Source organism: Dipodomys ordii, unplaced genomic scaffold (genome assembly GCF_000151885.1).
Source record: "Dipodomys ordii isolate 6190 unplaced genomic scaffold, Dord_2.0 Scaffold41, whole genome shotgun sequence".
Lineage (NCBI taxonomy): Eukaryota > Metazoa > Chordata > Mammalia > Rodentia > Heteromyidae > Dipodomys > Dipodomys ordii.
This window is the reverse complement of record NW_012267257.1, coordinates 2,803,252-2,829,109: the sequence shown is the minus strand read 5'-3', so window position 1 is coordinate 2,829,109 and position 25,858 is coordinate 2,803,252.

Here is a 25,858-nt window from a genome sequence, read left to right as displayed (position 1 = left end):
CTACTGAGGGGCATCTGGGTTGGTTCCATATCTTAGCTATGGTAAATAATGGTACAATAAACATAGTTGCCCTGGTAGCCTTAGTATGGCCTTGTTTGTGATCATTTAGGTAAATGCCCAAAAGTGGGATTGCTGGGTCATAGGGGAGCTCTATGTGTAGTCTTTTGAGGAACCTCCATACTGCTTTCCAGAGTGGCTGAACAAGGTATGCCACTATCTTTAATTTTCATGCCAACATTCATATCCACTTGAGAACTCAAAGCTCTCATAAAGGATTTTAATTTAAAATAAAAGAAATATCCTCCACATCCATATATGGCCACGAAGCACACAACCTTCAAAGAGGGGAGAAAGATCACCAACAAACCCACAGATTTAGAGTTTGGAATCACAATGCATTAAGCACAACCACCTGATTACTCAGTGCTGAGACACATTACAATCCTTAAGAATTCAAAAAGAAAAAAGAAGAAATACATTTCAAGCATATCTAATCTCCCAGTCAGTAAGGAATAGTAGATTTTTATGTCATAAATTTTCATAATAAATTTTTTAACATTTTCTTTTTCTTTTTTTGTATATCATTGAGAACTAGTCTTCAAGTTATTTAGAATTTCAGTAACTTTTACATTTCAACTTTTCTTGGCAACATGGAGAATGCAAAGAAGTCTAAGATTTGCCTCTTGCTTTTGATCTTTGCCTTTTCAATTTGAACTAGCATTCAGATCAACTGGAGAGCTTGTTAACTTCAGCCTTAGAATTTCTGATTCGGTGATCTAAGGGGGAACCTAAGAAATAACAGTTCCCACAGATTCTCAGTGTAGACAGTGGGTGACTTAGAGAACAACTTTGGAGAATTACATGTCTCCACCAGGTAAGGAAGCAAGACATAAAGATATGAAGTAAGGCATTCTATGCGGTAGCATAAGAGCACACATCAGCTCAGAGAGACAAGGTTGTGTAAGAACTCTAAGGAAGGCATGATTTCTCAGGCAAAACGCATCTGAAAGTGGGTGAGACAGAATGGCTCTTAGGAAGAGGAAGAAAGACATCTGGGATCTATGTAAAACTGTTGTGTTCCACTCAACAACCAAGTCACTCTGACACAACTAATGCATTTGAAAGGATACACTGAGCCAGTGAGTGCAGAGAACCATCAAACACAGACTTGAGAATCCCTGGGGTTTTAGGAACCAGGAAAGGTTCTATAGTGAAAAGAGAATGGTTTTAGTAAAGATTTAATGAATATTTTAGTGAAAAAATAAAAGACAGCAACCTGGGCAGCCACACTTTTGATTGGTACAGGGAGAGACTAGATAAACTAATGAGGATGCAAGCTAGATGATAAATGCTATGAGCTAGGTCTGCAGTGGTAAAAGCAGGAAGGAGGCAAAGGGCGAGGAAAATCAGGAGGAAGAGGCAGAAAATGTAATGATCTTCCTGATATGAAGACCATTGCAAAGAGAGAGGTGAGTCAAAGTTTACTGAGGTTGTGAACCCTACAACTGAGGGGAAAACATGTTACTTCATTGAACCATTCCCAAGCATTTCTGCTGACAATATAATATCAGAAGCTAGTGAGTTTTAGGGAGGAACGGGAGAGTCTATTTTGGCAAGTTTCAAACTTTCCTTAATCTTACAGGGTCAGGATTTCAAGTCTGAATCTCATTTGTGTCCAAACCCATTTAAACTCTTTAAGAAGTGATTTCCTGTGTTAAAGAGAAAAAATGTATATTTTTTAAATTATTCAAAAGGCTTAAATACTTCTTAGACATCAAACAACTCTTCAGAAATAATATTTTGATGATTTAAATAAAATTAATCAAAAACATATGGATTGAATTTCCTTTCAAATACACATCATGTTGAGAAAGTAAGGGTAATACTGCTTCAGAAACTGGGTTTGCTCTTTTAGCAAACACAAAATGGCTGAAAAAATCTTCAAACATTCAAAATCCAGGCAGACTTGTCTTGCCCTAGTTTCTGTGCTAGTTAATATCAAAATCTTCCAGGCCATGTTTACGTTTTATACCCAATGAATCATGACATGGGCTTCCCATAAGGCATATCTGTGAACTGTTTTGAGATATCTATCTGCAAAATAAGGTTATGAAGTCAAATGAGCTGCTGAATGCACAACAAAAACTCCCACACATACCCAACAGTGCCCATTGCCAGCAGTTACCTGTGATTGTCAATTTCATACTTGGTAGAGAGGGTGTTCTGAATCAGCCTTCCTCCCTGAGATGCTAGGGGAAGTCTGCTAGCAAGCCAGCTGTGACCCACTGAGCCACAGTCATGCACACAGAGAAAAAAGCAGCAAACTTGTATGGCCTTCCTAACTTATATTTTCTGATTTCCTTATAGTACAAACTCCATTTACCTCATCTTAAACCATGTCATTCCTATACCCCTAATCTCCACATCTCTGATTTTTATATTATCCCCTTCAAGCCTCAGATCCTCCTTTGAAAATTACACAGTGGGGGCAGGGGGAGGGGGAATAATTGTCTATTGATTAGATATATTAATGCATACTCTCTTCACACTCTGGGTGTACAAGGAACTGAGTACACCCTTATTATCACCCAAAAAGAGAGTTATAGGCCACAAATAGCAGCCAAGACAGGATTCAAGTTTAGGAAAATGATTCACAACTGGGGATGATTTTTTTTTGTTCTGTAAGTGACAAATCTATTGATTTCCTTTCAGGTTTTTACCCATTACATTGCATGGTTTCTTGGATGCCTGCTTTCTTACAAGTGACTATATGACTCCCAGAAGATTGTCCTTCTCTTTAAAATAAAAAGGGAAAAGGTGCTCTTACCTAGGTTATTGCTTATTATTTATCTCTATTGCTCATCATTTTGCTCTCAAATTTCTTTTTTTTTTTTTTTTTGATCAGTCATGGGGCCTGAACTCTGGGCCTGGGCGCTGTCCCTCAGCTCTTCAGCTCAACCACTTGAGCCATAGTACCACTGGTTTTCTGGTGGTTCATTGGAAATAAGGGTCTCACAGACTTTCCTGCCCATGCTGGCTTGGAACCACGATCCTCAAATCTCAGCCTCCTGAGTCGCTAGGCTTACAGGCGTGTGCCACTGCCAGCCAGCTGCTCTCAAATTTCTGTAAAACATTGCTGCTAAAATGTTCATGGTTAATCTTCCTAGAGGACATTATAGGCAAAGATTGTATTATTGGTTAGAAAAGCAATTCCATAGTGTTCCTACCACAGTCCATGGCTTTCTGTGGCCAGCTCTCTTCTTAACAGTCATGCAGAGTTTAGGAAAATGATTCACAACTGGGGATGATTTTTTTTTTTGTTCTGTAAGTGACAAATGCCAGTACCTGAAAATAGCTTTTGTTTTCCACAATTAGAGCATGCCACTCACATCTCATGGCTGGAGTCCAGGGATATTTGGAACATCCTTCAATGCATAGGTTAGTGACCCAAGGACCAAGAATTATCTGGCTCCAACTGATCATAAAATCAAGTTTGGGACCATGTTTCAGAGGGGAGGAGACATGTATCTATTTAAGAATGCCAGTGTGACCCTAGATTTGAGTCTCACTGTTAGACTCTCCTGTGTGATAGCATTTACTCAACAACTAAATATGCCAGGTACTGTCCTGAGTACTCCTGCCAAATTTTCAGTCTAATCATCTTCCTGCTTGAGTATTGGAAAGGTAGAATGCTGTTGTCTTCCGAGGTTCTAGTTAGTAGAAGACAGAGCCTCCAGCCAGAGACATTCCAGAGCAAGCTACATTTTAGATAACTAAAACTCTGGACCAGTTGGAAGGCAAGGTGTGCCTCACCCACTCCGAAGATCAACAAGACTCATTTGGACATGGAGGAAAACTTTCACGAGATGAATGCAGGGTCGGTGCTCTAAAGCTATCCAAGAAAAACTAGACAGGCATCTGTAAAGAATTTTTTGCAAAAGTGAAAAGTGGCCACATGGTTACTTTTGTTGTTGTTGTTGTTGTGCTGCCAAGTGAAAAGCAAACTATGTTTTAAACATTTCAAGAAAAAAAATCCCCTTTGATATCATGTCTTATTTGCTTTCACCAAAATGTCATCTTGTTAGTCTGGGTGCTGTCCACAACCTATCAAAAGCTTCTTTTATCAGTATTATTTCTTCTTTGAACACATTCCTTTAATTTAAGTTAGTATGACTGGTTTGTATTAAACTATTGGAAAGACTCTTGGGTTTCAGACTGATAGTAACTCCATTTAAAGAAATCAAATAGCTTTCCCATTTCCGGGAAATCTAATTAAATATTGTGAAAACAAATGTGCTATGTTGTTGTATACAATGGAATATTGTGGAAAAATAAATATTGGATTTGTGCTCTTCAGTATAAGCTCTTTGAAGTGTGAAGAAAAATATCTTCCCAAGCTAAGGGATCCAGAAGCAGGGGCTAGACCAATGCTACCTCAAAACAACTCCTAGCTCTCTACACTAAAGAAACCCACATCAAATGAAGAGAAGAACTCTCTATAGGTTCAGGTAATAGAACTCTCTTCTGGGAACATAGCTCTGAGGGGGGTTTTCTCTCTCTTTCTCCTAAAGTCTCTACCAGAATCCTCAAGTAAGAAAATGCGTGTGTATCGCGCGCGCGCGCGCACACACACACACACACACACACACACACACGTTTTAACTCCCCTATCCTTCTCCCTCGGCCACCATCTCATTCAATCTGACTTGGTATGGATGATCCCACCACAAGATGGCGGTCACAGTTTATCTTTGTCTTCAGTGTCCACCTCGTGAGATTCGGTGGTGGTGTCTTAAGGTGCCACATCCTTGGGAATATCCTTGCTGTTGTATCCCCCCATATCTACACTGATAGTTTCCTTCCCAATCCATGTACAGTCCAATTAAAAACAAATCAGATAATTTCCAGACCAGTTGTCTTCTAACCAAAGCAAGACTTATAAGCCCATTCAATCCATTTGACTCATGAAATTAGATGCCCACATATAGGGGTTTCTATTTTTCACAGAAAAATAATATCACTGCACCTTTGGTCTCACAACCTATAAGTCATTTCTTACACTAACAGATTTTATGCTTTATCACACGTCTGATACCTTCCTCCATCTCAGGTCTTTCTTAGCACAGTTACAGTGCAAAAGAAGATATCTTGGGCCTCTCTGTTCTTACTCGATAATCCTGCTCACCTCATTTTCCTTCTAGCCCATTTGTGTTAAAGGAAATGAAACCACTTATTCTGCCTACCTGAACCTATGAGAACTCACTCTCAGTCCATCTGAATCTCCCCATGTTCCTTTCCACTTGAAGAAAGAATAGAATCAGTGTTATCACTTCTGTGCAGGTTGAGTTTTGTAACTTTCCACAAAGACACACAAATATCAGCCCTCCTCTGCACATACATTTAGATATGTATAATTCTGTTTAATTAACCGCAGTCCTGATTTGTTCAAACATGTCCCTGATTCAAATGACACAAATCTCATGAATGTAGACCTTCCAGAAGAGTGTCCTCCTCACCTAAGTAACATCCAGTAACACTGCCTAATCTCTCTTGGTGATGGCACTCTCTTGGTGAGACTCTGTCTGCAAATGTTTGTGCATGGCTGCTTTAAAAGGTTCAATAAACCAGGAAGCTGTCAAAGGGCTTTATATAGTTGAATGAGTACACTGCAATTGAACATATAGTAAAAGAAACAATACTAGAGGAGGAGAAAGAAAGAGAGACAGGAAGGGAAGAAGGAAGGAAGGAAGGAAGGAAGGAAGGAAGAAAGGGAGGGAGGGAGGGAGGGAGGGAGGGAGGGAAGGCAGAGAGGCAAGAAGGCAGGGAGGGAGGGAGGGTAAATCGTGCTAGCGAAGTTTCTAAATGAGAAACAATTATCCTTTCTTTTGTGGTCTCTAGGTTTCTCGTAGAATCTTAATTTGCTGTTGCTACTTACTATTATCGAATAAAATTTTTAATTGTTAGCATGAGTGTTGTCATTCCTATTTACATTGTATAATATCAATTTTAAATTTAAAGACAAGATTATTTAACACATGCTCAAAGTCAAGTTATAGTCTAATTAGTTGTGTTCCTCTAAAATGTATATTAAAATCCTAGCGCCGAGGTGATAGTATTTGCCTTTGGAAAGAGGTGATTAGGACCTGAGAATGGAGCGCCATGAATGGGATTGGGGTCCATACACTCATTCCACTATTTGGTGATGACGCAGGGAGGAGATGTGGTCATTCAGATGCTATTTTAAATCTTTCTCTGCCTGAGATGACTGACAAGCAAATGCCCACAACTCAGTATTCTACTCTTAAATAGGCAGTTATGTCTCCCATGACAGCTGTAATAGCTTATGCATTTTTTTCTTTGTAAACCCACATTCCCCTGTACACCCCACCCATAAGAGGGCAGGGACTCCACAAGGTACAACTCTGCTCCAACACCTAGCATTGTGCCCAAACAGTGTATAACAACAGCTGATGGCTAAATTGAACAAATGACTCAAAAGAGTCCTCTTTTAAATTAAATTTTTTAAGTTTATTTTTTATTATTAATAATTTTTATTGTGAAAATACCATACAGAGGGGTTACAATTACATGAGCAAGGTAATGAGTACATTTCGTATCAAGCATTGTTGCCTCCTCCTTTGTTTCCCCTTACCATCCCTGCCCTCCCATCCCCCCCACCGCCCTCCCACCCCACCCCCAACCTCCCCACCCCACCCAAACCCCTGCCAAAGTTGTAAAGTTCATTTTTCAACATAATGTCTTGTACATCTCATTGTTCCAATGGGTCCACCTGTATCCCTATTTAAACAAGTTGTTTTTTTCCTTTCCCCTCCACAAATTATACTAACATGAAATACAGTGAAAACAAGGGTTATACCATGGGGAAGGGACATATAAAGCAACAAAGAAATATCTTATAAACATGTTAGAAACAATAGCAAGAAAGAAAAAACAAAACAAATTAAAAATAAAAATAAATAAAAAAAGAAAGAAAAAACATTTGAATACTTATCTTGGAGTTCATTTCACCTAACATCAACCTATCTGACCTTTTCTTCTTGTCTCAGGCATATACTAGTTATTGCAAATAAGGGAAACCATGGGACCTATGTTACTTTGAGCCTGGCTTACTTCACTTAATATAATTTTTTCCAAGTCTTTCCATTTCCTAACAAATGGGGCAATGCGCACACACACACACACACACACATACACATATATATATATATACGTATATATATATATATATATATGTATATATATATATGTGTATGTGTGTGTATACATATAATCACTAAATACATAAAAACTCACTTTTACTCTTTACTATGGAAATAATGTCCAAGACAATAATTTATATATTCATTTGTTTATTTATTATTCTGTACGCAGAGTGAACCTAGAGCCTTGTGCATGCTGAAGGTAATTTCTTCACCATTGAGTTAAAACTGCCAGCCCTAGCAATTCCATGCTGAAAAGTTCATATGAAAAAAAAACTTACTATGTATGCAAAAGGAGAGGACCCACTAAAGCCTAATGTATGACTGGAAAAAGAAATGTAAAAACTAGATGCTCATTACCAACGGAAATGTAAATAAATGATACTATGTCAATAAGTGAAGTGCTAAGATAAAGAATGAGGAAGAAATATCATTTATTTTGAAAGGCTTCTGCGTCACTTGGAGGAGAAAAACCAATTTCAATTAGGACATGATTCCAAGTGCATTGCATCTTTTCCTCCTTTCCCTTTCGTAGGTGCATGAATGCATGTATAGTTGAATACTGGATGGCGGACACTTGGTGCTATGCAGAGGAAGGAAGCATCAGAGCAAGGCAAACAAGCTCAAGCTAAGCATGTTCTTGTCTTTCAGGGCTATACTAAGGCACTTTACTAACTGCTTTAGTGACTGCAACTTAGTAATTTTTCTCATTTTTCTTGTTTAAAAAATTATGATGGCATATATAAATATATATACACCTATGAAATGCAAATCTCCTTTTCTTCCTTTGTTTTCTTTCTTCTCCCTCCCCCATGTATGAGCTAATCCTAATCTACCTTACACACTAACTTCACTCAACTTGTAATAGTGACTGGGAATAAATACAAATGGAATAAATGCTTGGCTCCATCAATAAAAACACACTCATGTTTGTTTGTTTGTTTTTTCATCTGTTGTTGGTTGGTTGATTTTCTTCTTAGTCACTAGACTCTCTCAAATTGTTATGTGAAGGTGGTTGATACTTTTGCTTTGGTATCATTTAAATAACTCATGGTAAGGGAAATTTATATATATATAAGAACCATACAAATTGAGGGTCACTTGTGTATCTGATGTCCCTCACCCCTCTCTTGTGTCTGGCCATGCTCATCTTCAGGATGCTGCCTTTTACATGTTTCCAGAATAGCACGTCAGAATGGACAAGGATAGGAACTGAGATTGATTGAAAGAATAAAGGAAATCTGGAAGCCTGGAGAGGCATGCCCGAGTGGGGCACCAATGAGGTGACTAGAAGCCAAGGAAAAGGAGAGTGGAAGCAAGAGGTGGAGATACAACAGATCGTGAGCAATGTTTGCACCGAACATAAAGAGGATCTGTAAAGACTAACGTAAGAAAAAGTGTGTCAAGGATAAATACTGGGTTCTTAGGCTCATGAGAGAGAGAGAGAGAGAGAGAGAGAGAGAGAGAGAGAGTAGATGGTGGTGACTTTCACCGAGTCTCATATCAATGAGAAGAACTGGGGTGGAGAACAGGCAGGGAAGCAGCCAGTCTTTACCTGTCAAGATGGAGTGGTCCTAATTGAAATTGGTTTTTCTCTTCCAAGTGACGCAGAAGCCTTTCAGCCTACTAGAGAGGTTAAGTAGAAGCTGAGAAGAAACAACTCAGCCAGAAATGTAAACATGGGGTCACCCACACATAGAGGTGTCCGTGATGTCATGAGGGGCAGAGGCGTGAAACAGAAACAATGAGTGGTGATCAATAGCAAAATTTATCAATTATGACAGGACCAAATCTGTTAACCATGAAGTCCACTGAGATAAGGCCCAACTGCCCTCTAGTGGAATTCAAGCCATCGTTACAGTCTAATGCAAGAAACACATAGAACTGATTTTCACATGACTGTGACAAAAATAGTGTCCGCTTGTCATAGAGCAAAAAGCAAAAATTATGCCAGGACAAGAGACTCGCTCTTCTCTACAAGGCACTTACTAAAATAAGGTTTCTCCATTAATGGAAAAAGTCTCTATTAAAAATAAATAAAGCTAACTGTACTTTTGAAATGCTAGTCTACATTCCTTATCTGTAATTCAAATATCCAGAACCATCTAAAGCTTTTTTTTTTTCTTTCTTAAACATTTAGTGGCAACTCAGTGACTTAACTTGAGCTCATTTGGTGGAAAAATCTGACCAGGATTTTCATAAGACTTTTTATATTCTTTGTTTTAGTCTCCATTAGTGTAAACATAATAGATTTTATTACAAAAATCCAGATACAGTTTCCAGGTATAGATACGATAGAGCATAATCAATGCACCTTCCCAGCTTTTTCTGTGTGTGTGTGTGTGTGTGTGTGTGTGTGTGTGTGTGTCCTAGGGCTCGAACTCAGGTTGGGGCATTGTCCCTGAGCTTCTCTTGCTCAAGGCTAGTGCTCTACCACTTGAGCCACAGTGCCACTTCTGGCTTTGTCTGTTTATATAGTACTGAGAAATCAAATCCAGGGCCCCATGCATGGTAGGCAAGCAATCTATCACTAGGAACATTCCCAGCCACCTTCCTGGCTTTTTAAACATCTAAACTGGAAAATGTATTGAAAATTCACAAAAGTGTCAAGTCACAAGTCTCATGTGCTAGCCACATAACTATGCAGATCATCATTGTCAGAAAACATTCTGGGCTGGGAAGGTGGCTCAGTGGTAGAGCACTTGCCTTGCATGCGTGAGACCCTGGGTTCGATTCCTCAGCACCACATAAGCAGAAAAAGCCAGAAGTGGCGCTGTGGCTCAAGTGGTAAAGTGCTCGCCTTGAGCTGAAGAGCTGGGGGACAGCGCCCAGGCCCAGAGTTCAGGCCCCATGACTGACAAAAAAAAAAAAGAAAACATTCTTACATTTTGATTTTTAATTGTAGAGGTATTCAGAGATGAAAATTTAACACTGAATTATTTAAATTTATGTAAAGACTCAAGTTACCTGAGATAAAACTGTAGTGCAATAAGGAATCACGACAAAAGGCATATGTACATGCATGTGGGTGTATCATATTAATGAATTAGGAGATGAGTATGGACTGTAAAGCCTCCATTTCCTCTGGGCTGCAAATCTGCTTTGAAGTCACCAGGAAATATACAATATAAGACCCTAAGTTCCATATCCACTGCTCTTCTTCATATAAATCTTAAACAATTGAATAAGAAAAGACTAGATAAGTTTCCCTTAAAATATAGAGGTAATCATGATAAAGACAATTTTCCCCATGAAGGTTAGAATGTGTTTGTGACTTTAAGCATTTTTATCTCTCATGACTATGAAATTTGTGAAATGTATGTAATCACTTAATCACAATAAAAATAGATAATGATAAAAAAGCACTTTCCACTAAAACCATAGCAGAACTTAGCATGGTGGCATGTACTTATGATCCCATAAAAGGAAGCGACAGAAAGATTTCAAATTCAAGGATTACAGGGCAAGACCCTGTCTCAACAGACAAACAAACAAACAACTAAAACTATACTAAGGAAAAAACACTGTGTACTCTGAAAGGTTTCTCTCTCTACTGTCATGGAAAAAATCTGTGAGAGTCTAGTCCTTGTGCTTTTTTGAAATTTGCATAGCCTAGAGCCAGAAGCAAGTCAGGGCAGAAGTATTGTCAAATTTCTATTTCATCCAAATGAACCAAAACCAGACTAGTTTAAAGTGCAACATTCTCAGAAAGGAGCATATTAATTGATTTAGAAATGGGGAGGTTAACATAATGTTTATTTACCCATTCAGCATATGTTTATATGCAGCTGACAAGTACCAAACATTTTCTTTGATACAGTGAGCAGACAAAACTCCTCCAGATTCATGAGGGGACTGTGGAGGTCAAAGAGGAATAGCCAGACAACCTTATCCCCGTTCTACACATATGGAAATAAGATCCAGACAGTCTGTCAACAATACTGATAGAAGAGGTCTGAAATCAACAACGAAGGCAGACCTGAGATAAGGCTTGTAACAGCCACTGAGCAAAGCAAAAGGAAGATTCACATAGCCAGAGAGAAAACACACAGCCAAGACCCAAAGCAAGCAAAACAACATGGTAGTCCCAAAGAGGCTAAAGAAGAAGATCTGGGAGAGGACTGTTACCCTAAAGCCAAGCACACTGAAATACAAACTGAATTACTTTTAAATCTTTTCCTAGAATGATGAGAATCATTTATGACTAGTAGATTCATCACAATCTTCCTCCATGGTTTACCTAAAATTAAACAGTTGAGAAGGCCATTCTGCTCAAAAGAAAGACATAATCCCAAGAACAACATTCCTTGATTGTGATTTTTATTTTTCTAGTTAAGAACCTCAGACACTCTGTGAGGACCAGATTTCCAATGGGCAATAGTAGCTACATAGGTGTTTCCAGAGTCTCATGGAATTTCCTGCAGAAAGATAAAGGCAATAAAGGGGTCACCAAAGGCCGCAGACACATTGTGTAAAGTCTGTCTTCATGCATATTTTATAGACAGATATGGTAAGAGCTAGAGATGTTACGGTGCTGTAAGCTTTTGGCTTCCAAGAGATTTAGACTAGCCAAAAATGTAGGTAAACAAAATACCAGCTGAAAACTCCTCTACAAGAATTCTTTGGAATATCACACCTGGATTTTGGCTCCAAGCCACCACAAACAGAGTATGTGGGCCTCCTGGCATTTAAACAAGAGTATCCGTGGGTGATATCAGAGGAGTCAATGGCTTAGGGGCCTGATAATGGGGTATGTTTTGCCTCTTATCTTCTGGCTCACTTTCAGCCCAGGTGGAAAATGACTAAAAATGGCTACCTTATTGTGGCCTCTAGGCTGGGTAGTTTCTACTCAGCCCCTCGTAAACAAGAATCCATCTCCTTCAAACAAAAGGCCCAGAAGAAAAACTTGGAGCAAAGGTCTAACAGATCTGCCAAGAACTCAATGGGCCATAAAAAAGAAAATAATAATAATAATAATAAAACTCAGGAGAAAAAAAGGAAAGAAACAGTGGGAAATAAAGCCTCCTCAGCCTAACAGGTGGTTAGAAACTGGTACAAAGGCTGTTCTTGTGGCAAATCCACTTGGGGTCCTAAAGGAGGGCTTTTATAAATAAGCAGTCTGTTAAAGTAGGAGAAAGCCAATTACTAGATAACAACATGGAGATCCAAATCTTAAGTTTCCTATAACTACCAAGCAGAAGATGGGGCTCTAGTAGATTTAATTAAGACCCAACAAATACATACATGTTTGTAGTCCTTTTGCCTATTACTCCATACGTTTTTATTTTTCTGAACTGCAACCATCTTTCTAGATCAGAATTTCTTAGTTTAGCATGATTGCCAGTTAGAGCTAGATAATGCTTTGAGGTTACTCTATACTGTTAAAACTAGCATATCTATCTGAGTTTTGTCTGTGGCCACCTCCACCTCTCTGGCAATTGTGACAACCAAAGATATCTCCAGATATTACCAAATGTCCTTGAGGGAAAAATTGTCCCCAGTTGGGGACACATTGCTCTTAAATGAGAAACTAACTGGAAGAATGAAGACAGCGGCTGGATACAGATGCAGTTATAAGTCCTAATTCCACTTCCTTTCTGAGGGACCTATGCAACTTATTGCTCATGTAGAGCTTCAGAATTCTTCTCGGTCATTGGTAACCTGCTGGGGTGTTAGGTAATCAGGATGAGATACAGCGTGGACACAGTAGATATTCAGTTTCCAGCTTTCTTTCCCTTTTTTCCAGAAATCTCTCAACTTTGAGACCACCATTTGTATTATTCTGGCCTCTCATGCACCACTACTCACTATCAAATTCCATTATGCCTATTATGAGATGCTCCCTGGCACCAACAGTGAACTGAAATCAAAACATGAGGCTATGCCTTAGGGTTGTGCTTACTAGCTGTATGAACTTGAGCACGTTATTTAACCTTATGGAGGGGGAATCCACTGATGTTAAATCAATATTATCATCTTGGTATCTACAAAATTGCATGAGGTTATTACTCCCATGCCTCAGAAGCCTGACCTGGCCCAAGATTGCTTGTGAGTCATGGAAAACACAGGCAGGCTCATTTTGCTTTATTCAATCAAGTTCATATCTTATTAAACTGGCATGTCTGAGAACCAATTTAATAAGATACGTTCTCAGACATGCCTGTGCATTAAGGTTTTCATCTTGTGAAGGTTTCCAAAAGAAAACATAGAGGCACGGTCCCCAGAGAGTCTCATTTAATAGGCCTAGTACAAAACTTTAAGCAGCTATCTTAGAGGAAAGGAAAAATGAAACATTTCTGAAGCTAACCCTGGTAGCTCATGCCTGCAATCCTCCTACTCAGGAAAGAGGCAAGAGGATAGAGAATTTATAACCATCCTCTGGAGAGGCCATGCCTTCAATCCCAAAGAGACAGAGAGAAACAGAGAGAAAAATATGAGAGTAATATATGGCTTAGATTAATACACGTGCTATCAAAAGAAGACTCACCAACACAGTTAGGATACCTGCCTATTATCTCTAACTTTTATAAGTGACTCCTTCTTACCTCCAAAGGTAAGGGCCAATCACTTGCTCTGCCTAGATTGCTTTCCTAATTCTTCTTAGCCAACCCACAAATTTTTTCATTTTCAAAATGAATTCCTGTTAGAAACCCTTCCCCCTTTCCTCCTCCACTTGACTTGTACAGCCAAGTAACTTCTTAGTACATGCATGATATGTGATGCTTAGAAAATAAAACTTATTTTCAAACAAAAAATAATCAATAGAGCTGGGCGCCAGTGGCTCACACCTGTAATCCTACCTACTCCGGAGGCTGAGATCTGAGGATCATGGTTCAAAGCCAGCCTGGGCAGAAAAGTCTGTGAAACTCTGAACTCCAATAAACCACTAGAAAACCAGAAGTGGCACTGTGGCTTAAGAGGTAGAGCGCTTGCCTTGAGCTGAAGAGTACAAGGACAGTGCCCAGGCCGAGTTCCAGCCCCATGACCGACAAAAATAAATAAATAAAATAATAATAATATTAATCAATAGTTATACAATATTGTACTTCTTGAGAAAATTCTGGAAGGACATCTACAAATAGCATCACAAGTCAAAATATTAGTCTGAACTCATTGCTGACTATAACAATTTATGAACCAAACATGTTAAAGTTTAAAAAAAAAAACACAAAACCCTCCATAGTTGATCAGCAGCCTACCTGCTTCACAACATCTGGTTCTAAACATATTTTAGAACTCTCTAAATATTAATCCACCATCAAAGGATGATTTATTATTCTGGGTAATAAACAAAAATTGTGCTACATGTTCTGAACACAATCTCAAATAGCAATAGCAATGCTTATTGGAATCCATGTGTGAATTCCCAAATTGATTACTTAGATGAAAACACTCAGTAGAATAAATAAATTATGACATATTTTCTTTGTTTAAAAAAAAACTGGCACTATGCATCACAGCATCCTAATACTTGAAAGTTTGTTTTTATGCCTTTCAAAGCTGTCGGATTGAGAACAGTGGTTCTCAGTGAGGAGTCATTGAGAAATGTTAGAAGTCTATTGTGTTGTGCTATTGGCTTCTGAAGGTAGAAGCAATAGATACTGTTCAACATCCTATAATGCCCAGGCGTGTTCCCCTTCAGACATCCAGCAAAGAATTACTTGGCCAAAAATGTCAATAGTACCACTGTTAGAAGTACAGTTAGAGATGTTTTCCATGCCCCGAAAACATGTTTTCCTGGGTATTTTGATCTGCCTCTTCTCTCTTTTGTAGAACTTTCTTTTCTTTTACCATTTTGGGCAAAGGCATACAAATAAAGGCAATGAGAGAAAAGTTATATTGCTGTCTTGCCTACATACCATTTATTTTCTGGCAATTAAAAATCCTTTTTAATCAGGAGTTGTTATTCTGATTGGAGCCCACCTGCCCAAGTAGAAAGCTCAGCTTTGCCATCTCCTATAATCTGGGGCAATTAACTTAAACATTCATGTTGGAATTTATTCATCTGTGAAATGGGAACAATACTAGCTCTTGACTCATGCCAGTTTTGGAAAAGTAGGTAAATTATAAAATATGTTGTGCCTCTCAGCTGACAAGTGTTAGATATGTATTACTTTCCAGTATTATTATAATTACAGATATCATTTTAAATAAATGTCATGGCACAAAAACCCAAATTGCTATACAATGGCAGAGGGCAAAACCAAGTGAACTCATGATTAGTATTGATTGAGCATTAGGACAAAGGCTCACAATCTTAGCTAGACATCAGAAACACCCAGGGAACACTCCAGTTCAATTACATCAAAACTCCTAGAATTGCAACTCAGATATTAATATTTTCCCATGATTTTAACACATAGCTTTGACTTATGGTTGCTACATTAAAGTGACATTAAAGAAGCAAATCATAAGGAGTGATCTTGGAGGTAATGGATAAATTTTGATGCGTAAGATAGATAAGAATATAATAAGCTTGTTGCTGGTGGCTCACACCTATAATCCTAGCTACTTAGGAGGCTGATCTGGGGATCTGAGGGATCATTGTTTAAGGCCAGCTGAGAAGACAAATCTTAGAGACATTAAGCTCCAGTTAACTAGCAAAAAACTGCAAGTAGAGGCATCATTCAAGTGGTAGAGCACCAGCTGCAAAAATGTCAAATAAAGGAAAGGCCATAAATTCAATCTCCAGTAATAATGACATAAAAAAGAACAGAATATAATAGTTTCTCCCCTTCAAAGAATTTACTATTTATTCCACAATATAATATGCAAAGTACTATGGGAATAAGAAAAAAATCACTGGAATACAGTGATATAGGAAGGTAACTATGAAGTAATTTGCGTAGAATTGAGAAAATTAAAAAGGTCAGTAGAGAGCTGAGGAGATAAGAATCTCCAACACAGAATATAAGAATTTAAGGCTGGAAATAGTCTCCTAGGATAAAATATGGATTGGTTTGTTTCCTACTGCTATCACAAAATATCTGAGGCTGGGAACTTTTCATTAATAAAGATTTATCTAGTTCACAGTTTGGGAAGCTAGAGGCCCCAAGGCCAGATCACTCCATCTGTGAAGGTCTTGTTGGCTGTGTCTCCACACAGCCGATGGCATCATGGGAGGAGAGCACAGGGCAACAATTCACTCCCAGGAGAAGTAAGACACTCCATGGGACCACCAATTAAGCCCTTCTGGAGATGAATGCCTGTGACCTATCAATGCCTCCAATGACCTTCCACTGAGCCCTACTTCATAACGTCTTTACACTCCAACACTGACACCTTAAGGACCAACCTTCTCATTTATAAACCCTTGAGGACACACTTGAAACATATCCAAACCATGGCAGGGTGACAAGATTGTCCAAATTAAAAGTCCAAATGACAGTTCAACAAGGAGGTTTGCATAATCAAGGAAAAGCTATCTATGGTTGATACTTTTTTGAAGATCTGGCTCACAGAGATTACCTTGTTGCATTAATCCAGGCAGCATGACCAAGCAACCACACATCCTTAAAATTCAGTCAGCTCTACTGGGCCCTTATTTCATCACCTGCCTCTGATGCTTGGCAGAATGCCAAGCCTCAAGAATACCCACACTCACCAGAGCCCTAAATGATCCATGTACTCTCACATAAATTCACTAATGAAAAAGAATTTTTATGTTTTATTTTTATTTTTTTAACATCTAGAATCAAATGTAGCAGAAAATGTTTTGTATCCAAATGGCTTAATAACATTCAGGACCAAATCACTTTTCTTGAGAGATAATATCAAAAATCTGTATTTTCAAAAATCTGGATTTTGGTTTCTGGGCATTCGTTTTTGTGTTCTTTAATTTTGCCTTCTACTTTAACTTCAAAGCATGTATAACATTCATATGGTAACCACTAAAACAAATGCCTTGACCTACTTTAAGAGGTTTTCAGAGTGTACATTGCCTCTCCAAAGACCTATTAAACAGATCATAACCTGACTACAGGAGTAAAAGTACCACTACTCACTCAAAACAAGCAGGAGCTTTGATATCTTGTATTTTCTTTTGCTCCTGCTATTTTAATGGGCCTGTGTAACAATGCAAGACCACCTCATAGAGTAGGGAGGTGGCTTGAATTAGAACAGCTGTGGTCTCAGGGCAAGATCCGCAACACACTGTGAAATTCTCCATAGCTCTAGATCATGATTGGAGTAACACCTGTGCAAAACAGGTTTTTTCTGATCCCCAGAAAGCCCTCTATTTTATGCAGGCCGAAATTGTGTTTGTTGTTCTTAAGCCAGTTCCCTGCCTTGGAATTTAGACAATCATTCAACTGCTCAAATTCATTCTTCTAAAGCAATCCAGAGAGTTCATGGGAGATATATCAATGAGTCAGTTCATTCCTGCCTCACCCAACCATTCCCTGTGTGACTCTCTGGATAAGATAGCTTTTATAGAGGTAAAAAAGAATAGCCTTTGTCTACAAAGCATAAAGGCTTTTTATGAAGTCAAATCTTCTATAGCACTGATGACATAGAGAACTTGATGTGATTCCTCCATTTCTACAGGATCTATTCCATGAGTAAAAGAAGCACAATTGTCTGCCCCAGAGGAAATGGTTACCAAATTGAAGCGATCACTTTCAGTAAAATATTTCTGTGGTTTCTGCTTTTTAAAAGTCTGAAGGATGCCATTTTTGGATACTACAGAAAATGTGATTAAGACAACTCTTCAGAGGTCTATGATAGGGAAAGGAAATGTCAGAATCGAATTTTCAGGCTCAATTATTCATCTCATATATAAATTTTGAAGATGGTTTGTCTTATGAAAGTTGAGAACTACAGTGTTTAGCAATTACACAAACCCTGAAGACTTGGCTCCTTGAAACCATTTTTGTTGGTCTTGGAATGCTCTCTGCATCCAAGTAGCTGACAAAGATTTTATTATTATTATTAATAACACAAGACTTTAAGAAAGGTACAAGCTTTCTTTGAGTGAGTAAGGAGACTCTGGCTTTATTCCATTTTCCAGTCTTACTGGACCAATAACTGTAGAATTTCTACTCATACTTTGCTCATGTATCTTTTCTACTAATAGTAATTCACTATTTGATACAAAAGGAATTCAAAGTCAGTCCTGTAAGAAGCCTTACAGAAATATTTGCACAAAGGAATATCAGCAGAAATCTCAGCAGGTGATAATTGTGATCACTGTCCTCCTGGCATAACTGGCCACTGCAAGTAAACCTACAAATCTATCCTTGGCTGTTTCACACCCATTACTAGATAGCAGCACAAAACTTGTATAATGTTTCTGATGCTTATGCTATTCATATTCTGTAACGCATGAAAGGCCTGGGCCCTGCCCTCGAGGATCTTACATTGTTAAATCGTAGCCCACACTGCAGGTATCTGGCAATACATTTAAATGAAATGTTTGCTGTGTGTTGAGCATTGGGCAAAAGGCACCATAGTGGTTTCAGCAGCAAATTATTCCTGATTCTCAAGTGAGATGAGATAGAGTTGGAAAGACAAGACAAACACTAGAAAGGAGATCAGAAAGGCCTGGAGGCATCAGAGGACTATTCAAGGAGAGGTGCACTTTAGCTAGGCCTTTAAGGATGGATATAATTTGGATGGAAGGAAACCATTTAGGCAGAGGGCTAAGATAAACAAAGATGTAAAGGCAGAAAGGAGTATGGCAGTCATGTGGGACTCAAAGGGGATTTTTACCCCCTCCTCTTTTTTCTTTTGATCTTATTAGATCCATCTGATGGGGACAAGGTCAGAATTATTTAGAAAATTTTTTCCTTGTTTGCATAGATTTCCTACAGAAATAGAAAGACAAGGATATGATTGAGTGAGGAAAGAGTGGGAGAGGGTTAGTGATGTAGAAAAATCTGGATCTGGAAGGAAAAACATCATTGGTAGGGTTATAATTATAATAGAGTATATTAAGTATTATATGAGAACCTGGTAGATTCCCAGGAAGTCATGACTCTCTTCACTCACCTAAGACACATATACACACACACACATACACACACACACACACACATACACACACACACATACACACACACACACACGCACACATGCACGCATGTACACACACATATGCACCATGTTCATCACACAGATTGGGTTAAACTTAGCTGCTAACTGTACACTCTGTGAGAATATAGAATGCCCCATCTAGACCTACACTTTGCCATCCGTGTCCTTCCATAATTCTACACTAAGCCTCTTCTTCAGCTTCACTCTAAATCTTCTCTTGCTCAAAAACTTCTTGAACTTACTACCTTGATTACAAATACAAGTAATCATGATGTGAGCTGTAGCGCATGACTTCCTCTTTTTCCTCCAAGAAGTGAGTAACTTCTTTGCTTGTCTAGCTCAAAAGAATTTTCATCCCTATCCTTGGGGTCTGATTCTATATTCCAACACTAGTTTTCTTCTCAGCCCTCAGAGAATGGCACCCTCTAAAGCTCCCAGAGAGATCCACTTCCAGCTTTGTCTCTGTAGGCATTTCAGCCCAACTATACAAGCTCCTCTGCAGTAGCAGAGATCTCAAAAAAAAACCCTAGAAGAAATTAGTTGTTTGACTGTAGTTTTTTTTAATGAAACCAACAGCCTAAATGTTTAAGGAAGTCCCTAGAATTGACTTCCATGTCCAACCTAAACTTTGTGCCACATTTTCTTCATTCTCAGAGTAAGAGACCTTCCTGGATCTCTGAGCTTTAACCAAGAAAGCATATGTGATGTGTCCTTTTCAGCCCTTCCTTCTGGAATATCTTTCCCATACAAGACTAAAATGGATCTCATGATGCTGAAGTAGTTCACTTCTCAGGCTCTTTTTCTCCATTTCCTAACACTCATTTCTGGAGAGCAAGAGTTTTCCCTGCTAGTAGGAGTTTGCTACACAATGTCTCTTCCATTTATTAATAAAAACACACCATGAACCTGGAAATCCTGGGTGTGTTCATAATATTTCTTATATTGACAGGAAGCTACTACCTGACTTGTTTGTGATTCACCATATTTCTAGCTTCATTCTTATATAGCCAATAGTAAACAGCACCTCTCTTCAACTTTGCTTTAAATTTAAATGAAATCTCCAAAAATCATCAAGTTTTTTGGCATAATCTCTCTGAATGATGTACCCTAAAAATTGGAAGACATGAGATAGTTGTACTTCTGGTCTAGTAATGCCTGTTCAAAGAATACGGACCCCAGCCCAGCGTTGGTGGCTCACACCTATAATCCTAGCTACTCAGGAGGCTGAGATCTGAGGATCACAGTTTAAAGCCAGCCTGGGCAGAAACCACCATGAGACTCTTATCTCTAATAAACCACTCAGAAAACTAGAAGTGGAGCTATGGCTCAAGTGGTAGAGTGCTGGCCTTAAGCTAAAGAGCTAAGGGACAGCACCCAGGCCCAGAGTCCAAGCCCCATGACCGACCAAAAAAAAAAAAAAAAAGAATATGGAACTCCAAAAGGAAACATGTTATCATCACTGTAGATTATATCTGAGTGAAATGAGTTTAAAGGAGGAGACATTCACTTTAGTTCAGGCATTTCAGTTCAACATTAGTTAGATCCAGTGCTTTGGGCCCATTGTGAGGCTGACAGGCAATAGATGGAAGACGAGGTTGTTCTCTTCAAGGAGGCCAGGAAATAGAGAGGGGACTATGCTGCCACCTTCCTCTTTATTTCCTCTTTTATTCCAGCTGAGCCCTCAGCCTACTGGATAACACCATCCATATTCAGGAGAGATATTACTTCCTTAGTTCATCATCTCAGGAAAACACCCTCACAGACACAATTATTTTAATCTTTTTTCTTTCTTGCTATTGTTTCTAACATATTTATAATGTACCATGTGCTTTTTTTGTTGCTTTGTATGTTCCTCCCCCATGGTATAACCCCTATTTTCATTGAATTTGATGTCAGTGCCCTGCATTTTGTACATACACTTCTCTAATTTGGGGAGGGGAAGGGAAAAAACAAAAGGGTTAAATAAGGATACAGGTTGACCCATTGTAACAATGAGATGTACAAATCACTATGTTGAAAATGAACTTTACAATTTCCACGGGAGGGGGGTAGTTGTGGAGGTAGGAGGGAAAGGATGGTAAGGGGGAAACAAAGGAGGAGGCAACAATGCTCAATAAGAAATGTATTCATTACCTTACTCATGTAACTGTAACCCCTCTGTACAGCATTTTTACAATAAAAAGCGTACAAAAAAAGACCAAAAAAAAGAGGTCTATTTTACTAACCTTCTAGGCATTTCTTAAGTCAATAAAGTTGGCAACTAAGACTAACATCATGATGTGGACTGAGAATTTGGAAATCTGTTGAAAAATGGACCACCCCAATTTCTATAGGACTGTGATTCCTGCTCACGGTCAGAACTGGCTTTCGTGAGCTTCTTTATTGCTTCTGCCTCAAGGAACCACATATCAATCCAGGAATGGAGCTTACTCTGGCATTGATATCTACAAAAAAAAAAAGTCTACTTGCACCTAAAGATACTTTGAGTTTAGATCCTTGTGAAGGATTTCGTTTTATGTAGAAGGACTGGCCACACATACACACACACATACACACACACACACATACACATTATATTTTTCCTCCTTTCTTCTTATTCATTTGTACACAATTCTGTACAGTGAGAACCATACTAGGAAGAAGAAAGGATGTTCAATATTGAACTTTTGACCATAGATATGACTGTATTTCAGCAGTGTAACATGTCCGGCTGCCAAATGAAAGTCAGTTGAAAATCATTTTTCTTATCAAGCAAGATCAGTTTTACCTTGTTGATTGTACAAGATAACTTTTTGCTCCTCTTATTCTTAGATTCCTGGCTTGCTTTTTGTATTTTAAATATTGATGCATTCATTTTCTTTAGTCCTTTAATTTTGATCTCATCTACTAGAATACTAACTCCTAAAATTAGCAAGGAAGTTTTTTTCATTCTTCCTATAATTTCTATATCTAGATGAGTACTGTGCAGTCAGTAAAGATTAAACAGTGGCCAACTAACTAGGCAGGAGTCCTGCTGATTGTCATTTGCTTCAATTCTGGAGTTCTAGATTGCAGTGGCACTTATAACAGGGAGATTTGTATGCAAAGAATTCTTCAGTTCGCAGAAAGAAAGACAAATAAAATACATCAAGGAAAAAAAATTAAAGAATTAAAGGTATATTGAGGTAAAGAAGTTGACCTTTTCAAGAGGAAATTCAGTCACGTAATAAGTTGGTCATAAAAAGCTGAGTCCCTCCAGGACTCAGGAGAAAGACTTTAAATCCATATATTTTCAACTGGAACCAGGAAAGGGAAACACAATTGTTAATTGAACTTGAACTTATCAGATGGAACTTACAATGTTACTAACAATGGTTTTCACCTGTGAAAACAGCAATGTGACTTAGATACAGTGTAACTATATCTAAAGAACAAGAAAATTTGATTGATGGTTACTCAATTTCAGAAGGATGGTATGAAATAACTTTTGGATACGTGATTCATTTACTTTGTGTTTCATTGTCTTTTATGTGCCTAATAGTGTTAAGTCAATGAAAATACAAGCATTAGCTAGGTGCCTGAGTTTCATGCCTATAACCCTAGATACTCAGAAAACTGACATCTAAGGACAGCACTTTGAAGCCAGCCAGGGCAAGAAAGTCCATGAGTCTCTTATCTCCAATTAAGCAACAACTACAATGAAAAAAAGCCAGAAATGGAGCTATGGCTCAAGTGTTAGAGTGCTAGCCTTGAGCAAGAAAGCTTAGGAAAAGCACCCAGACACTGAGTTCAAGTCCCAGGATGGGGACAAAGGAAGGAAAGAAGGATGGAAGGACAGAAGAAGGGAAGGAAGGAAAGAAGGATGGAAGAAAAGCAGGGGGGGGGAGGGAGGGAAGAAAGAAATATAAGCAGCTACTAAAGTTATAAATAAAACATGAGAAATCAACTATACTTATTTCCTTACATAGTATTTATATTCATAAATTCACATACATACTGTATATTAATTGTATACATATTTTAAACTAATCAAATTGCTATATGGCAGCCCTACTAATTATTAAACAAGTGACTATTAGAAGGAACAAATAAATTTTCTTTTAATTAGTTTGTATGTAACCCACAGTATGCTCAAGGTCTATAGAGAGTGGAATGGAAAAGATGTCACAGTTGTCATTCAGCCCAGGCCAGGGAACAAATGACAGCTGATTCCTCTGTCAGATCTTTTTCCTTGCCCCAAAATGAAAATAACAAAAGTAGAAGTGGGTAAAATTATGAAAACCAATAGATGGAATCTGATCAAATGGAAACACAAGTCCTATCAGAGGAATATGTAGCATATGAAATTATGGACATTATTCTTCAACACAGTTCAAATTGATGAAATTCTCTGCTAGTGAGGAATATAGATAGAGATATCGATAGGTTAAGAATCTCTGTTTTAAATCGTTTAAAAGGGATACAGGTGGACCCATTGCAACAATGAGATGTACAAGTCGTTATGTCTAAAACGAACTTTACAATTTTGGTGGGGGGGGCGGGGAGGAGAATTGGGGGGGGGGGCCGGGGGGAGGATGGGAAGGTATGGGAAGGGGAAACAAAGGAGGAGGCTACAATGCTTGATAAGAAATGTACTCATTATCTTGCCCATGTAATTGTAACCCCTCTGTACAGTATTTTCACAATAAAAAAAAGAATCTCTGTTTTGCAATTTCACTTGCTCCAAAAAAAATAACAAATTAAGGCTTAACAAATACAATAACTTTTAGTCTTTATTTCTTATTTAAAAAAAAAGAACAGAAACATCACAGGTGGAAATCGAAAATACCTCATGGATATGGGTTTTATTGCAAGCTATGTGTCTGAGTTAAAGATGTTAATGCTAAATTCACCCACCAAGATCAAAACTCCTACAAAACTCTTCCAGCTGCAGCATTTACAGCTCCAGGTTTTGTTTCAGAAAGTGAGGAATATGTTCCAGGATTATGATCTTATTTCCCTTTCTTGCCTGTTGTAAGCATAACCATGGTCTGCTCTTTTAATGCAATGGAAATGTTCAGTTGGCACTGTTTTTTCCACAACCATGGAAACACCTGCTTCCAAATTAATTTATAATCTATTTTACACCTATGGCTACAAGCCACATTCTAGCTTATTTTTTTTGAGAATTTTGGTAAAGCATATAAAAAATTTATAAGGTCTGTTTTTTCTCTTTTGTTCTTCATGACATAATGTTGGCTTTTACACATTTCATTTTATGTCCAGCTTTTTAAGATGTTAATAATATGTAAAGATATGTGATACATCAGAATATATGTACAGGGTTTTGTTTCTAAGTCTTTCAAAGCATATCTCAATACAGATATTGTACACGACACATACATTTCTGTCTTGGTCTCAATTTCTCCTTTTATTTGGCCAGAGTCTACCATGTAGTAAAGTACCTTTTGAGCTAACAAAGCAATGAGAGTATGCCCACAACGTCATTAGCTTCAAGTATGAATGATTTGCTTCTGTTAAACTATTTATTTGCCCCACAGATTTTATGGTGAGCAAGCCAGGCTCTGGTGGCTCACACCTGTAATCCTAGCTACTTAGGAGGCTGAGATCTGAGGATCATAGTTCAAAACCAAGCGGGCAGGAAAGTCCATGTGACTCTCATCTCCAATTAACCACCAGAAAACCGGAAGTGGAACTGTGGTTCAAGCCCCATGACCGACAAAAAAAAATTTATGGTGAGATAGAGAAGTGTTTAATACATCCCAGATAATTTTGTGAAAGAGGGATTATGAAAATCAATTGAACTACTATTTCCTTGGTTTGGTTTGGCTCTGTTTATCAATTATAGACACACAGACCTTCATAACTAAAATAACACTTAAGCTATTTATAATATTCTATTGCGATTATTACTGGGTTGGCCTATGCTAATTTTTTTTGGTCAGTTGTGGGACTTGAACTCATGGAGTGGGCACTGTCAAGTCTAGTACTCTACCAATTTGAGCCACAGCTCCACTTCTGTTTTTCTAGTGCTTAATAGGAGATAAGAGTCTCACAGACTTTTCTGCCTAGGCTGGCTTTGAACCACACTCTTGAGATTACAGCCTCCTGAGTAGCTAGGATTACAGGCATGAGCCACTAGCACCTGGCTAATTTTTAAGATATTTAAAAAACTTTATACAAGTACTCAGCTCTTTCTCACAACAAAGAATATGAGAATAAAAAGGCAAAAAATGAAATCAACTTTTAGTAGCTGATTTGTTCAGGCTGACAATAAATAGAAAGCTAAAATAAATATTATCATATGACCCCCCCCAAAAAAAACATGTCTTTGTTGCTTCAAGAATGGTAACATTATATCATTATATGTACAAGAATCAAAAATCGTAAATGATGGTAAGGGTTTGTTTTCTTTTTAATTAAGTAGCTATACAAAGAAGTTGCAATTTAGCATGTTTCAAAAGGCTTCAATTCAATTCAGATTCCAGAGTATAACAAACCCTGATCAATGTCAACCCTTCTGTCATTCTCCTGGCCGCATCCCCACATATCTCCGAAATTGGATTTTTTTAATCCTGAACTTTTAAGCAGAGAAAAGAGTAGAAATTAAGGCATCATCTTCCAAT